We start from the raw sequence: 14,610 nt of genomic DNA on the forward strand, positions 1-14,610 counted from the left end.
ATTAAATGCCACGTCATCATAGCTCAACGACCAAAATTGAGTTCTTAGTTAGATTTATTAGTTTCAAATTTTTTATTCTAGTTTCTTATAAGTTAATTCTATCCCTAATTAGTAAGCTAGTAAGTACCTACTAGTTTGGTAATTAGATTAGAGTCTGTATGTTTTATGTTTTCAATTTTTATGTGCTTTTCTCATTTTTAAATTTGTAGTAGTTTATTAGTTCAAGTTTGTACATCATTTTTATTTGATTCATATCAAACAAAAATCGATTCTAGACCAAAGCATATTCACCACTCACTTCACTTGCCAAGTATTACTAAATTTTCAACATTTGTAAGACCAAGTGTGAGGTAAGATCCGAGTGTGATTGTGGTGAGGTTTATTAAACTAACATATTTGTTCATTTTGTAGGTTTTTATTGTTTTTTAGGTACACTTGGTCATGGAATCTGAAGGTTCACAAACCCGAACCTTGGATAATAACAATGCTCTTGGTACTATTTTGGTTAGGATTGAGGCTCTTTACTGAAAGATGGACAAGATGTTGCAAACGGATTAGGAATCAATAAAGGGTGACATAACTAGAATAAATACGAGTTTGGATAGAATATGTCCACTAAAACCTCCATAAACTCAAATGCCACCTCAAAATCCAAACTACCAAGCTCCAAACTCACTTGACCAAAGGTTACCCTTCACAAGTCCAAACACTTCAAGTCTAAAGAGACTACACTTCACAAAATCTAATCCCTCCTCTCTAAAAGTTAAAATCCAAAGAGAATGAGGCCAAGCCTCAAGATGGAGAGAAGCTTGATATTGAGATACAAGAAGAGTGTGAAGAAAAGAGGTTAAGGGAAAGAGAAACCATGCGTAGTGAAGTTGGAAGGAGAAAGAAAGGCTTGATTGTGGATCTTGTCCACAATGAATACTTATTACTCTCTAACACAAATACTAGCATTTTTCATATTATTTATCTTCTCATGTGAAGTTTTAAGACCCTATAAGTCCCAAGGAGAAGCCCAAGGAAGTTCCCTTCAACCCGTTGGCCGAAAGTCCCAATTTTGAGATAAGTGATGAAGAAGTGAGTCCAAAGGGAAACCTTGACATATTCCCTTGTACTGTGGATCATGATGTCTTCCTTAATGCAAAACCAAGTGAAGAACACACTTTCCATGATCTACAAGGTAACAAAGCTATCTTCTACACTCCTAGAAACGTGAATTGTTATGATGTGGCTAGTAGTGGCCAAAGTGGTGTAGTTTCGGATTTTTTTAGTGAAGAAGTGTATGGATAATCCTTTTTTGATACTCTTGGTGTTTTTAGGTTGCATAAGGATCAAACTCTTATTGTGAGTACGCAAGAACTAGTTGATCCTTTAGATGACAAAATTAATTCTTTATATAAGAATGATTTATGTCCATCTAGTGCTAGATCTTATGGCTTGAATAAGGTTCCATTACCAAGTGACAAGAGTATTCACTCACTAGTTGACCCTTGTGAAAACCGTTGGTATGTGAGTTGCCAACAACTAGTGAAGATGTGAATGATGATAAATTTACTCACGAATTTACTCCACTACTTGAGTTTATGTATGATGTGCTTGATGAATCTCAAGTTAGTGATGATGTTGATAGATTTGATCATGAGATTCGAGATGATTCTTTGAGTATATTGTGTGATAAAAGTCTTATTGTTAGTTTTGCTCATAGAAATCATGAAAATGAAAATGATGTGAAGAATGATATGTATCTTTTTGAGAGTGAACTTGTAGGCTTTAACTTCTTACCTTTGAATGCTAATCCTCTCTCAAAGAAAGATGTCTTGTGTGAATTTGATGAGATTACTCCTTGCATAACCCCTAGTAATATGCAATGTGATGTGTTTAATAGGAAAGGTGGTATGCTTAAGATTCACTTATTGTCCTATTTCTTGAGATCTATCAAGAATATAGGGTTGAGTGAAGATATGCTAACCATCCGATTATTGATGGTGATCTTCCACTTTTGGTAAAGAATGGTAAATTGGGTGATAAAGACCTTGATATGATTCAATATTTAGGAAGGTCAATTAATGATTTTTCTTGTGAAAATGGCCTTGATTGTGATTTCTTTGATACTCATGGTGGTTTGTTTCTATGTGAGGATTACCCCCTTGGAAAAAAAGGTAGTTCATGTGTGGAAATTCTATCTACCTCTTCTCTATATGTTTCTTATGTTGAGCATACTCATAGTGAGGATTTTAAGATTAGTAGTGAGTACATGCATGAGAATCCTATAGTTGAAGTTGACTTGCGGGACACATTTATCTACCTACTTTTTGCTCATGGTATTTTTATTGGTGATAAAGAGGGTATGCCTAATTTTAGGGATGATACTTTAGGGGAAAATGAGTATAGTCTTGGCCTATATCCTTGGCTACTTCTTCCATTTGATCCCAGTTCCCTTCTTAGTGACCTGATTCTGATTTGGAACCTCTTTCTCAAAGATAGTTTCATATTTGTGGACCTTAGAGAAAATGTGTCATTGCCTCTTTGGGGTATTTCTTATACATGTGCATCCTTTATTGATACACTCGTTCTTAAGTTACTTGAATCTCAACTTGTGGATGAAAAGTTTATTTTTCATTTGAAAGGAAGGAGCCGTATGAGATTAAATAACTTGATTCCATCCTTTTATTCTAAGTCCTTTTAATCCATTAGAATTATTATAGATGATAGCACCTTGGATGATTTATTTACACTTGATGCCTTCCTATACTATCTCTTTTCTTATGATGATATCCATGCTAGTTTTGGATTTGTTTTATGTAGGGGTAGGACATTTGTTTATTGGTCCACTTAGAGTTACAATGCTACATGGCTTTTGTGGAACTTTGTATTTTCCTTGTATCCTGATGTGTATAATGAACCATGTGCTCTTAAAATTATCTTACTACTTGAACATGAGAATAGTGTGATTGAAAACTTTTGAGTTTTTGTTGTTGCTTGTAATGATGATCCTGATGTGGAGCATAGTCCTTTGAACTTGAGTAATAAGATCTATGATATTAATCTTGTTCATAGTGACCTTGTTTATGTCAAAATTATGAGTAATGCCTTGAGTGATTGTGCGCTTAGTAGCCTAGAGAAATGAGTGGGTCATCTAGGCTTAACCCATTGTCTTTTACTCCTATTTGACCCCAGAATGCTTTTGAGATATGAAAGTTGTAGTTTCGGTTCATGCTTAATTACTTTTGATAATGATGCTATTCATGTCTTTGGTATCCTTTATGATAAGCTTTTCATATCAAATACCAAGGATATGTGGGTGTATGTCAAGTGTGAGCAACCATGGGTTGATGATATGAGTGTTGTACTAATACTAACCCTTCTACCAAGAGGATTTTGTGTTTGTTTTGCTCTCTTTTTGGTTTCGTAAGATATGAATTTGAGGAAAAATTCCTTTCAAGATGGAGAGGATGATACAAGATCAAGGAGCACCAAGAGCACAAGTTGTTTTCCAAGGTTCAATCTTCGAAATTGGCAAGCAGTTGAAGATATTTTTGGAGTATTTTTAAACCTTGGTCAAAAGAAGAAAGGAGGAAGACTTATACACTTAATAGGCGCCTAAATTGAAGGGAAAATTTGACTTTATACCCTACGTTTCAACACTCAAGAGGTGCCCTTTTGTCAATCCCTCATTAATGGCAGTTTTGTCAATTGTTATGTAATAGTACAAATAGGCATTTTAGCTTCCATTCTCATTATCTTAGATGAATATTTAAAGATTACTCTTTAGAATGTAATTCTTAGTCTTAGCTCAGTGTAGAAACCGAAATTTGGACTGTTTGGATGCATTTGAAGGGTTCTTCATTTGGAAAGAAAGGTATGATTGAGGGAGTGTTAATTCCTTTGGTTCACATAAGAATGAATTGTTATCCATCCATGGAGAAGTGTGCCTAGTTGTTTGATACACAATTAGGTGCTAATTATTAAAGGTGGTGTATGTTTCATTATCTATCTTTACATTTATGCAATCATCTTCTTCTTCATCTCCTTTCTATGTGTTGTTTTTCTTCCAGTGTAGTTGCTGTTTTTTGTTCTTTGAGTGTTCATTTTCGGTTTTATGCATCTTTTAGGCTATCACACCTTCTCTTACAAGATGATACGGTCGCTTCCCAATATAGTAACCTAACAAAGGTTGGGGTTGAATCCCAAGGGAATACATGGATTCACGGCTCTCAATTATTGTAATCAACGGGATGAGCCAGAAAAGTAAATTAGGGTTTTGAGTATTAGTGTCGAATTAGAAGAACATATCAACTTTATTTGTAATCAGTAGTAAGTAAACACTAGAATTGTGTTTCCCCTGGCTTCTCAACTCCTAGGCTTATCGTGCTTTGTTGAACCAACCTGATATCTTGCATATAGAATCAATAATTTATATACCTTCTACAGTCTTTTGGATGAGTGGAAGGATTTCTCCATTTACGTTTTGAGTCTCAGGATGTTGCCTTAATAATCCTTATCTTGATCCCAATTAATTATTACCTTTTGAGTCTCTAATTTTTAGATGAAACCAAACTATCTTACTAAGATAAAACCTAGAAGCGTGGATCTACAGCTAAACAATAAATTACTATTGTCTTTATGTTTTCCTAGTCACTACTCCTCTTTTGGAATAAGTAGCAATAATATAGGTTGGATCCTAATGTGTACACTCATTAATAAAACTATTATATTAAAGATAAAGCAATACATGCATAGGTATCGATTTAGAACAACAATAACACTTTCCCTACTTCATCAATCTGCCAGGGTTTCCACAACCCTATATAAGGGTTTCTAGCCACTTATTCTTGTGAATAAATCAACAATATTCATAATGAAAGCATAGATGAAATCACAATAATAATAAGTAGAAAAGACACAACTATAACTGAATTAATTAATTGAAGTCAATACAAGAGAATCCCAAGATCAAAATCAAATCTTGGAATCAAAATTTGTTTATGGGATTCAAAAGTGTATAAATCCTACTAAAAACATATAAAGGGTATTTATGGTTCATGAGGAAATCTTAAAACCAAATCCTGAACAAAATAAGAGAAAACAGGGTCGATGGCCACTTATGGCCCCTACTTGTACCTGACCATCGGCGCAGGAAGTACTACAGCTAGTAGGGTGGGTGTACGTACAGGGCGCAGGTACCAGGATTAAAAAATCCTGTAGGTCAGCCCTCGGGGGTTTTGGACTTCTAGCACTTGCTTTGCCTACTTGCAGTCAACATGTTCACTTAGTAAGTGCCAGGAGTCATCTTTTCAGCTCTTCTTTCATTCCCTAACAAGCTTCAATCACGAACAAGCCAAACAATATCTCGAACATCTATTATTGCTCCAAAAATTAGCCAAAAAACACCTTTTCCATCTTTTTCACGAACTTAGCAACCAAAACATGATTTCTTGCAAAACATACCAAAAATCCATCATATTTAACAAAATGACCTTGGAAACATGCATATTTTTTTCGTTTTAAGCATAGAAAGTGATATATTTCCTTAGCACATCTTCAACCTCAACTTAGAATGTTTGCATGTCCTCAGGCAACAAAACATAATAAAAACAAAAGCGATGCTTAAATAGGAGAATCTAAGCTATTCAACGCAGTCAGTCAACACTGAAAGCTCATAACACAACACCCCCTCTAATCTTATTTTTCAAAACCAAATGTGTATGAACATAAAGCATATCAATGTGAAACAACGGGATCAAGGTATGGCAATTACATTAGCAACAGACAACCACTCATATATACAAGTTACAGTTCTAAAATAAGTAAATCGCTAGCAATATAACTCAAGTGCCCTAAAAAAAGGATGTCCTACTTACACATATGAAATAATGCAAGACAATGCAAGGACAGTAAAAAGACACTCACCCTCAGAAGAGAAATTCTAATCAATGCATGCCAAATACCATAGGCTTGCTCTTATTTTCTTTACCTTAGTATTTAGATAGTCTAGTTAGGATCACTATAGGACTTTTCTCGGATTGTAATGTAGGTTTGGGAGTTGGTATGGTACATATGGACATATCAAGTGACTAAGCCTCCTTGGCACTACCCTAACCTTGGGGTCTCACTTCCTAGCCAATCTCCTTTTTTCCACCCTTATTTCTCTTTTTTTATTTTTATTACACATTTAGGTTGGGTATGATATTTTATTCTTTTCTTTTTCACTTTTTCACAATTTTTTTCTTTTACTTTTTCTACCACACCCAGCCCTACTGACTTTTTCTCTTATTTTACCCTTCTTCATAACTACTTTACACTTTGAACCCCTATGATAGCCACCCTCAACTTAGGCATTTTGCTTGAGTTGAGGTGCACAATGTCCAAGGAGGACCAGAGACAAAACAAGTTCATTATAGCATTAATGGGAAGGTGAATAGGTGAAATAAGAAAAATAAGCTACAAGGCTCACAACAGGGATCAAGGGACACAATTCACACATGGAAGGTCATTTAGGATAAAAGTGGACTAAAATCAAAAGTGGCCTATGATCATGTCCTAACTTACTATCTTTCAACCTAGGAAATTCTAACCAGGCAAGTTCTAAATTCAACACACAAAGGGAACTTGGCAGTATCTCACACACGCATAGCACAAATTCATTATTACAAGCTACTACCTATCTGGTTCATGCAATTGTTAGTATGTGATTATCATGTCCCTAATTCTAATGCCATAACATGATCCACAATGTTCACTATATATATTCACACAAATCTAAAACACAAAATTTTTAGGGCTATTATTATTCTCAAAAATCAATGAATGACATGACTACTACCCTAAATACTTAAAAATCTCCTAATTACACAAAACCAAAACATACTATGAAACAAAACACAATACTACACAAATTATCCTAGACATGTCATTTCGGCAACCATACCACGACAAACAGGAAAAAAGAAGCATGACAACAAAAACCTGTGGTGACTATGGTACGTCCCACCCCCAACAAAAAACTGGGCATTGTCCTCAATGCACTGAATTAAAATAAAATAGAGGGAAATGAGAACATACCTGGGACGCACTAAGCGTCGGTGTCATGATCTTCCCCAGATGGGGGTATATCCACTAGAAGAGGCCATGATGGTGGTAGTGCACTATGAGAAGATGTAACTACAGCTAGCTTAGCATACCTTTGCCTATCAATAAATGTAGTCTCTTTCAAATCATGGGTGGCCCTTTTCAAGGCTTGCTCATATGGCCTGTCTAGATTCAACAATTTCCCCACTTAGCCTCTTTTTGTACTAACTACGGGGATCGCCAGATCATCCTTTGCAAATAAATCAGTGTGTCTGGGACCATGATAGGTGATGGATAAATAATTAAAAATACAACTAGAGGGATGACTAATATGTGCCTCTCAGTGAGAGCACACCTCTTCTCGTAATATATCCATCTTCTTCCTCATATATCCTAGATCCAACATTTAAATCCCCACAAATCAATCTGCCACACGTCTCTTATCAACACCTGGTGCATTTGGTGCACTGGCCTTTACAATAATATCCTCACCAATAGTTCTTACAGATACCACTAGCATATTGTGTAGCTCCTGCACCGTCATACGCATATCAAATACTTCTTGCTTATCAATCAATTTGAAGGTTATCTCCCCAAGTCCATATCATTCAATACCCTACAAGTTAATAGAAAAGGTCTACCTAATGTAATAAGGGCTTGGGAATTCACCTCACAATCAAGAACTATAAAATCAATAGGGAACTTAAAAGATTCCACCCTTACTTCTATGTCACACAAGACACCACTAGTTTCTTCATAGATGAGTCAGCCATCAACAACTTTATGGATATAGGTTTGAGATCCCCCATTCGCAACAACTTGGAACAACCAGTGGAATTATATTTACTCTTGATCCCAAGTCAAATAAAGCCTGCTTTACATTGAAAGGCCCAATAGAACATGGAATAGTGACTGCTTTGGTTTCTTTCTTTCTTTTCTACTAACGGTAAAGAAGGAGTCATACTTAAAGGGTGCACATGAATATTTATCTCAACGACCCAATCCTCACCACTATCATACTTAAAGTTATGATCACCCTATCTTAACTTCTAAGACTCTACTTCTGGTGTCTCATTACTCTAAGTTCTATCATTCTTCAACTCCTCAATTGTAGCTATATGGGGATCATCATAAGTGGCACCACAATTAGTGGTGATATCTAGACAATGACTTATAGCTGCTGAACTTTGAACTCTTACATTCGGAAGAGAAATAGGTTGTTTCTGTTTGATCATAGTAGACATTTGATTGAACTGGTGCTCCAACTACTTCATACTAGTGGCATGAGACTCCACCTTTTGGGTTAACCTTGAAAAATCAACCTTATTTTCCTTGAGGATGTTCTCCTAATTTTATTGACCCTTCACTAGTTTGGTCAGCATTCTTTCCATTCTTAATTTTGTATCTCGTCTGCTAGGTGGAATGTACCTGTCTCCTTTCTTCTTATAATTATCTCTCCATCTCCAGTCACCTTCTTTGTCCCTACTCCAGTCTATATATCTATCATTTTAGTAGTTTCGACCTTGGTTTCCTTGCTCTTGAGCTCAAAAACCCTCCAACTGACAATCTGAATACCTAACCCCCTCTTGTAATGCAGACTTATAAGCTCTAAAAGATGCACCCTATGCTCCTACTGTATGAACTTTCTCGAAATTTATGGTCATGAAATTCTTTTCCAATAACCTAAGATTAGTCCTCAGTATCATAATCTCTTGTACTATAGAATCATTAGCTACTCTCTGGTCACCAGCAACTCCAATGGCGTAAGTGATAGAACCTTTCTCTTACTCCTGAGTTTGCCACCCTTGATTAGTAAAAGAGATATGGTTTAGAATATCGGAAGCTATCTCCTAGCATAACCTTATAAAAACTCCTCCAGAGACAGTGTCTACTAAAGCTTTGGAACTGATGGCCAAGGCTCTATTGAATAACTCTAATAATTTCATCCTTGAAATCCAATGGTAGGGTACCATACTAAAATTCTTCTTAAACCTGAGCCAAGACTCATATATGGAATTAGACTTCTACTGCCTGAAATTTTAGATCTTATCTATAAGCTGCAATATCCTTGATGGAGGAAAGAACCGATTGAAGAATTATCTTCACAACTCATTTCATATAGTAATAGATCCTCTTGGAAGTTCCCATAACCATAAAGATGCTTCTCCTGTAAGCGAGAAATGGAACAACCTCAATCTAAGCGTCTACTGATTCACCCCTGGATATGTATATGAAGTGCAAATTCAAGTAAAATTTGGAAGATAAATGTTTTCATCATATGTAGGCAATCCTGAAAACACACTGTCATGACCCGAACCAGGGCTTAGATGTAATGGGCACCCCTAGTCCAACCAGGACCGGGGACCGCCCCCTTTACTCAACCCAACCACATCATGCAACCTTAGATGAGCTGAATTTTGAGCCTATAATAAGATTGTGCAATTGATCTCATGAAAACTCTAGGATAGGGTCATAACCGTGATCGACCCAACTGAGTCCAACCACACCAAACCAATCATCCAACCATACCAACCTAACCAAAGAGTATCAAAACATAACGTGATAATCAATTCCAAAATGTAATATGATAGAATAGTGAGAAATTATGTCCAATGATGTCAGTCTCCCAACTAATTCCAATGCCAAGGCCGACACCAATACCGATCCCACCCATACTAACCCCCCAAAATACCACAAAGACTCTAACCAAAAGTGTAAAAATATTTGGTTGGGACATACCCCCAACCATGGCCAAAACCAATATCCAAAATAAAGTTAAAACATCTAACAATATCCATAACATGAAATGATGCCTTCCGAAAGGATGGAAGCTTACCATTTTAGTTTAAATGTTATCCCTGAGTCAATATCTATGTAGGAGGAGTTGAACGGTTGATTCTTGCATAGCGTGGGTATACAGGCTCCAATAGATGGGTTAACGAATGTCCGCTAGCATGAAATTAAGGGTAAGGAAAAAATAATACCAGGTATAAAAACAAGTAAAACCATCCTTAATGCATACAACATACACACAAATATATATATATATATATATATAAATAAATAAAAGTACTTGGAAAGGGAGCCGGGTTTTGAATGCTTTTAAAACCATTACCTGGGTTGGGTAACTTGGCCTTCCTAACCACCCTCGGGCGATATAGGTTGAGCTCCCCTTGCTGAAAAGGTCCCAGTGCGTGTAGCCGCACGTCCAGGAAATATCCCATGGGATGGCTAGTACATCCGTCAATATAAAATGTAATACACGTACATGGTCATTATGACCTGTTATATCGACAAATATGAGTTTCCAATTTTGGTCCACTGGGACCACTTCCTTCCACGACCTTACTACACACCCTACAATTAATGCCTAATTAAAATCGTTTCCAAGTTATACAAATCTATTTACTATTTTATAAATCATGGCTAATATCAGTGGTATCATCATACCAGCCTGTTACTTGCAACAAATATCAATAGCCAAACCATTAAGGATAAGAGGACCTTCAAGTACCCTTCCATATACCATATTAAACCACTTGGGAGACTTCTATATTTCCCACGAGCATAACCATTTAGCCTTTAGCCCTTTTAAAATAGTTTAAATCATTTAAAGCTTTAATATAGAAGCTGAAAATAAGCAATAGTTCCATTAAAAGAAGTCAATACGATAACATACCTTTATAAGCATTTTTATCAAATACCTTGGGTGCATAATATAACCAAAACCAATTCCAAAGACCATTAAACCATTACCATGTGATCCAATTGTAAAAAACCACCATTAATGGATATAAAAGCATAATTAAAACCATCGAAAGCCATAACCAAGCATTTAATATCAAACCCCTAAATAATAGTTGAAAACCATGATCATGAAATAGCTAAACCATAAAATCAATATTATAAACAATATCTTTAGTTGAAATTATAATGAGGCAAGATAATTAAGCCTTAAACTGAAGAATTGATGAAAGAAATCTCCAATACAAGCCCCAAAGCAATCCCTAAGACGAAACCCTAGTCTTCTTGCCCTAAAAGCTTTTGATAAAATTATAAGATGTTTTGGAAAAGTTTCTAAATGTTAATGAATAGAATAATAGGGTAAATAACCTCCTAAGTGTATTAGAAGTCGTGGGATCTAACTAGTGTAAGCAGAGAAATGTCCAAAATATCCCCACTTATGTTGCACCAAATCCCGTCTCAGGGATATAACTGTCCCTTACAATTCATATCCGTACATATGATTGGTTTCTACCAGTCATATCCAAGCCTCAACCTTTGGATCAAACGCTGTCCAATATATAAATCATCCAACCAAGTCGTAGCCATAGCATACAATCCAAATTAATTACCCGTATCCCTGGCAGAATGAAATACCATTAGGATCAAACATTGTCCACCATATGAGTCCCTGATACGACATGTACCAAGCCCTATGACTCATACCCCTAAGTCATAACCATTCTAGTGACTAAAACTATCCTACCAACTAACACTAATCAGCATACGATAGGACCATAGCACTCGTACCCCAACATACAGCTCATACGCTTGAGTCGTATTGGATCTGGAGAACGAGAATTTGATGAAATTTTCTAAGGCCAAAATCCAGGATGTAACATTCTCCCCTACAAGGAACATTCATCCCCGAATAACGGATAAGGTGGGTGTAACCATATAGAGTCATTTGAATTATAAAACATATTTCCAATCTTTATCAAAGTTCAAAAACAAAGAGGCAAGGATATTAATCTTTCCTTTAACAAACTCAACAAATAAAGATGTGTTCAAGAACACATAACTTTTACATGAATCCCAAGAGAAAAAAACAAATGCAGATACTTGGACTTCATGTCCTCTTTTGCTTCCCACGTAGCTTCTTCCACTTTATGGTTCTAGCAAAGAACTTTAATCAAAGCCACATCCTTGGTCTGCAATCGATGAACTTTTCTATCTAATATCTCAACCTGAACTTCTTCATAAGATAGAGAATTTGAGATATCCAACCCTTCCAAAAGAATAATTGAAGAGGGATCACCAACGGACTTCCTCAACATAGAAACATAAAAGACCAGATGAACTAAACTTAAGCTAGATGGCAGCTCCAACTCGTAAGCAACATTGCCAACTCTCGGCAAAATCACATAAGGACCAATAAACCGAGGACTGAGCTTTCCTTCTTTCAAAACCACACCAGTCCCTTCATTAGAGACATCTTTAGGAACACCCTGTCCCCGACCTCAAACTCCAAGTCTCTAGGCCTAATATTTGCTTAAAACTTTTGGCAACTATGTGAAGCTTAATCCTATCACAAATCACCTTCACCTTCTCCATAGCTTGATAGACCAAATTAGGACAAACATATTTGCCTCACCAAGCTCAAACCACCCAATAGGAGATCTACCCCTCCTACTATACAATGCCTCAAAAGGAGCCATACCAATATTAGAATGATAGATATTATTGTAAGCAAAATCCACAAAAGGTAGATGCTTAAACCAATTTCCACCATAGTCAATCACACATTACCGAAGCATATCTTTTAATGTCTAAATAGTTCTCTCTGCTTTCCCATCCGATTGCAGATGAAAAGTAGTACTCAGACTAACCTTAGTCCACAATCTTTTCTGGAAAAACCGCCATAAGTGAGATGTAAATTGCATACCATGATCAGAAATAATAGAGACAGGTACCTCATGCAGCTTCACGATCTCCTAAAGGTACATCTTCACAAAATCCTCCACTGAAAAACGTAGTCCTTACCGATAAAAAGTGAGCAAACTTTGTCATCCTATCCATGATAACTCAATTCAAATTAAATTAGTTTCGAGACCGACAAAGACCGATAATGAAATTAATATTAATTATTTCCCACTTCTATTTAGGAAACTCAATTTCTTGATGCAATCCACCAAGCCTTATGTGCTCAACCTCAACCATATATCTCTTTATGCCATTCCACCAATAGATCTCCTTGAGATTATGGTACATCTTTGTTAAGCCGAGATGAACAATATAGTGTGACTTATGCACCTTAGCCAAAATCCTTTGCCGCAACCCGTCGACATCAGGAACACACAACCTTCCTTGGTACCGTAAAGTACCATCATCACTAATTTTAAAAACTACTATATTTTGCCCACCAATGTCACTCTTGATTTTCATCAAGATAAGATTCAACACTTGATTCTCCTTAATCTCCGCACCAAGAGACAATTGAATCATCACTTGCACCATAAAACCACTATCCCTGGAGTCTAAAAGATGAACTCCAAGATTGGCCAAGCAATGAATATCTTTTACCAATTCTCATCTTTCCTCCTCTACACGAGCCAAACTCCCCATGGATAACTTGCTAAGAGCACCAACAACCATATTAGCCTTACCTAGGTAGTAGTGAAGACTCATATCACAATTCCTTAGGAGCTCAAGCTAACTTCTCTGCCTGAGATTAAGCTCTTTCTAAGTGAACACGTACTGAAGACTTTTGTTATCATAAAAAATATCCACGTGAACACCATAAAAATAATGCCGCCATATTTTTAGAGCTAACAAAATAGCTAACATTTTCAAATCATAAGTAGGATAATTCCTCTTATGCACCTTTAACTACCTGGAAGCATAGGCAATCAACTTCCTATATTGCATCGATACAAAACCAAGACCCACCTGAGATATATCACAATAAACCATGAGCCCATCATTACCCTCTAACAAAGCTAGGATTGAGGCCTAGTTAGAGGAGAAGCTATCGAATAAAAGCTTTCTACAAACCGCCTATAATACCCAGACAAACCCAAGAAGATCGCAATATCGGATGGAGTCATGGGCTTAGGCCACCTTTTCACCATATCAAACTTCTGTGGATCCACCATGATCCCTTCACTAGAAATTATATGACCCTATAAAGTCACTGCGTTCAACCTAAACTCACACTTAGAGAACTTGGAAAACAACAATTCTAATTTTAAGGTCTATAACACCACACAGAGGTGATTAGCATGATCCACCTCACTCATAGAATAAACTAGAATGTCATTAATAAATGCAATTACGAAGAGATCCAAATACATCCTGAACACCCTGTTCATTAATTCCATAAATATTACTGGAGCATTGGTCAACCCAAATGACATCACCAAGAACTCAAAAGGCCCATACCAAGTATGAAAAACCATATTAGGGATATCCACCTCCCTAATCTTAAGTCGATGATACCCAGACCAAAGATCTATCTTAGAAAAAAACTTGGCCCCCTGTAACTGATCAAACAGATCATCTATCCTTGGGAGAGGATATATATTCTTGATTGTTACCTTGTTCAACTTCATGTAGTCAATGTACATCTAAAGGAAACCATCCTTCTTGCACAAAAACAACACTGGTGCACCCCACAGAGAAACACTAGGAAGAATAAACCCCTTGTCTAGAAGATCCTTAAGTTTCTCCTTGAGCTCGCTCAACTCAGCTGGAGCCATCCTATATGTTGGAATAGATATTGGACCATTGTCTAAAAGTAAATCAATACCAAACTCT

This window comes from Capsicum annuum, chromosome 8 (assembly GCF_002878395.1).
Source record: "Capsicum annuum cultivar UCD-10X-F1 chromosome 8, UCD10Xv1.1, whole genome shotgun sequence".
Classification (NCBI taxonomy): domain Eukaryota; kingdom Viridiplantae; phylum Streptophyta; class Magnoliopsida; order Solanales; family Solanaceae; genus Capsicum; species Capsicum annuum.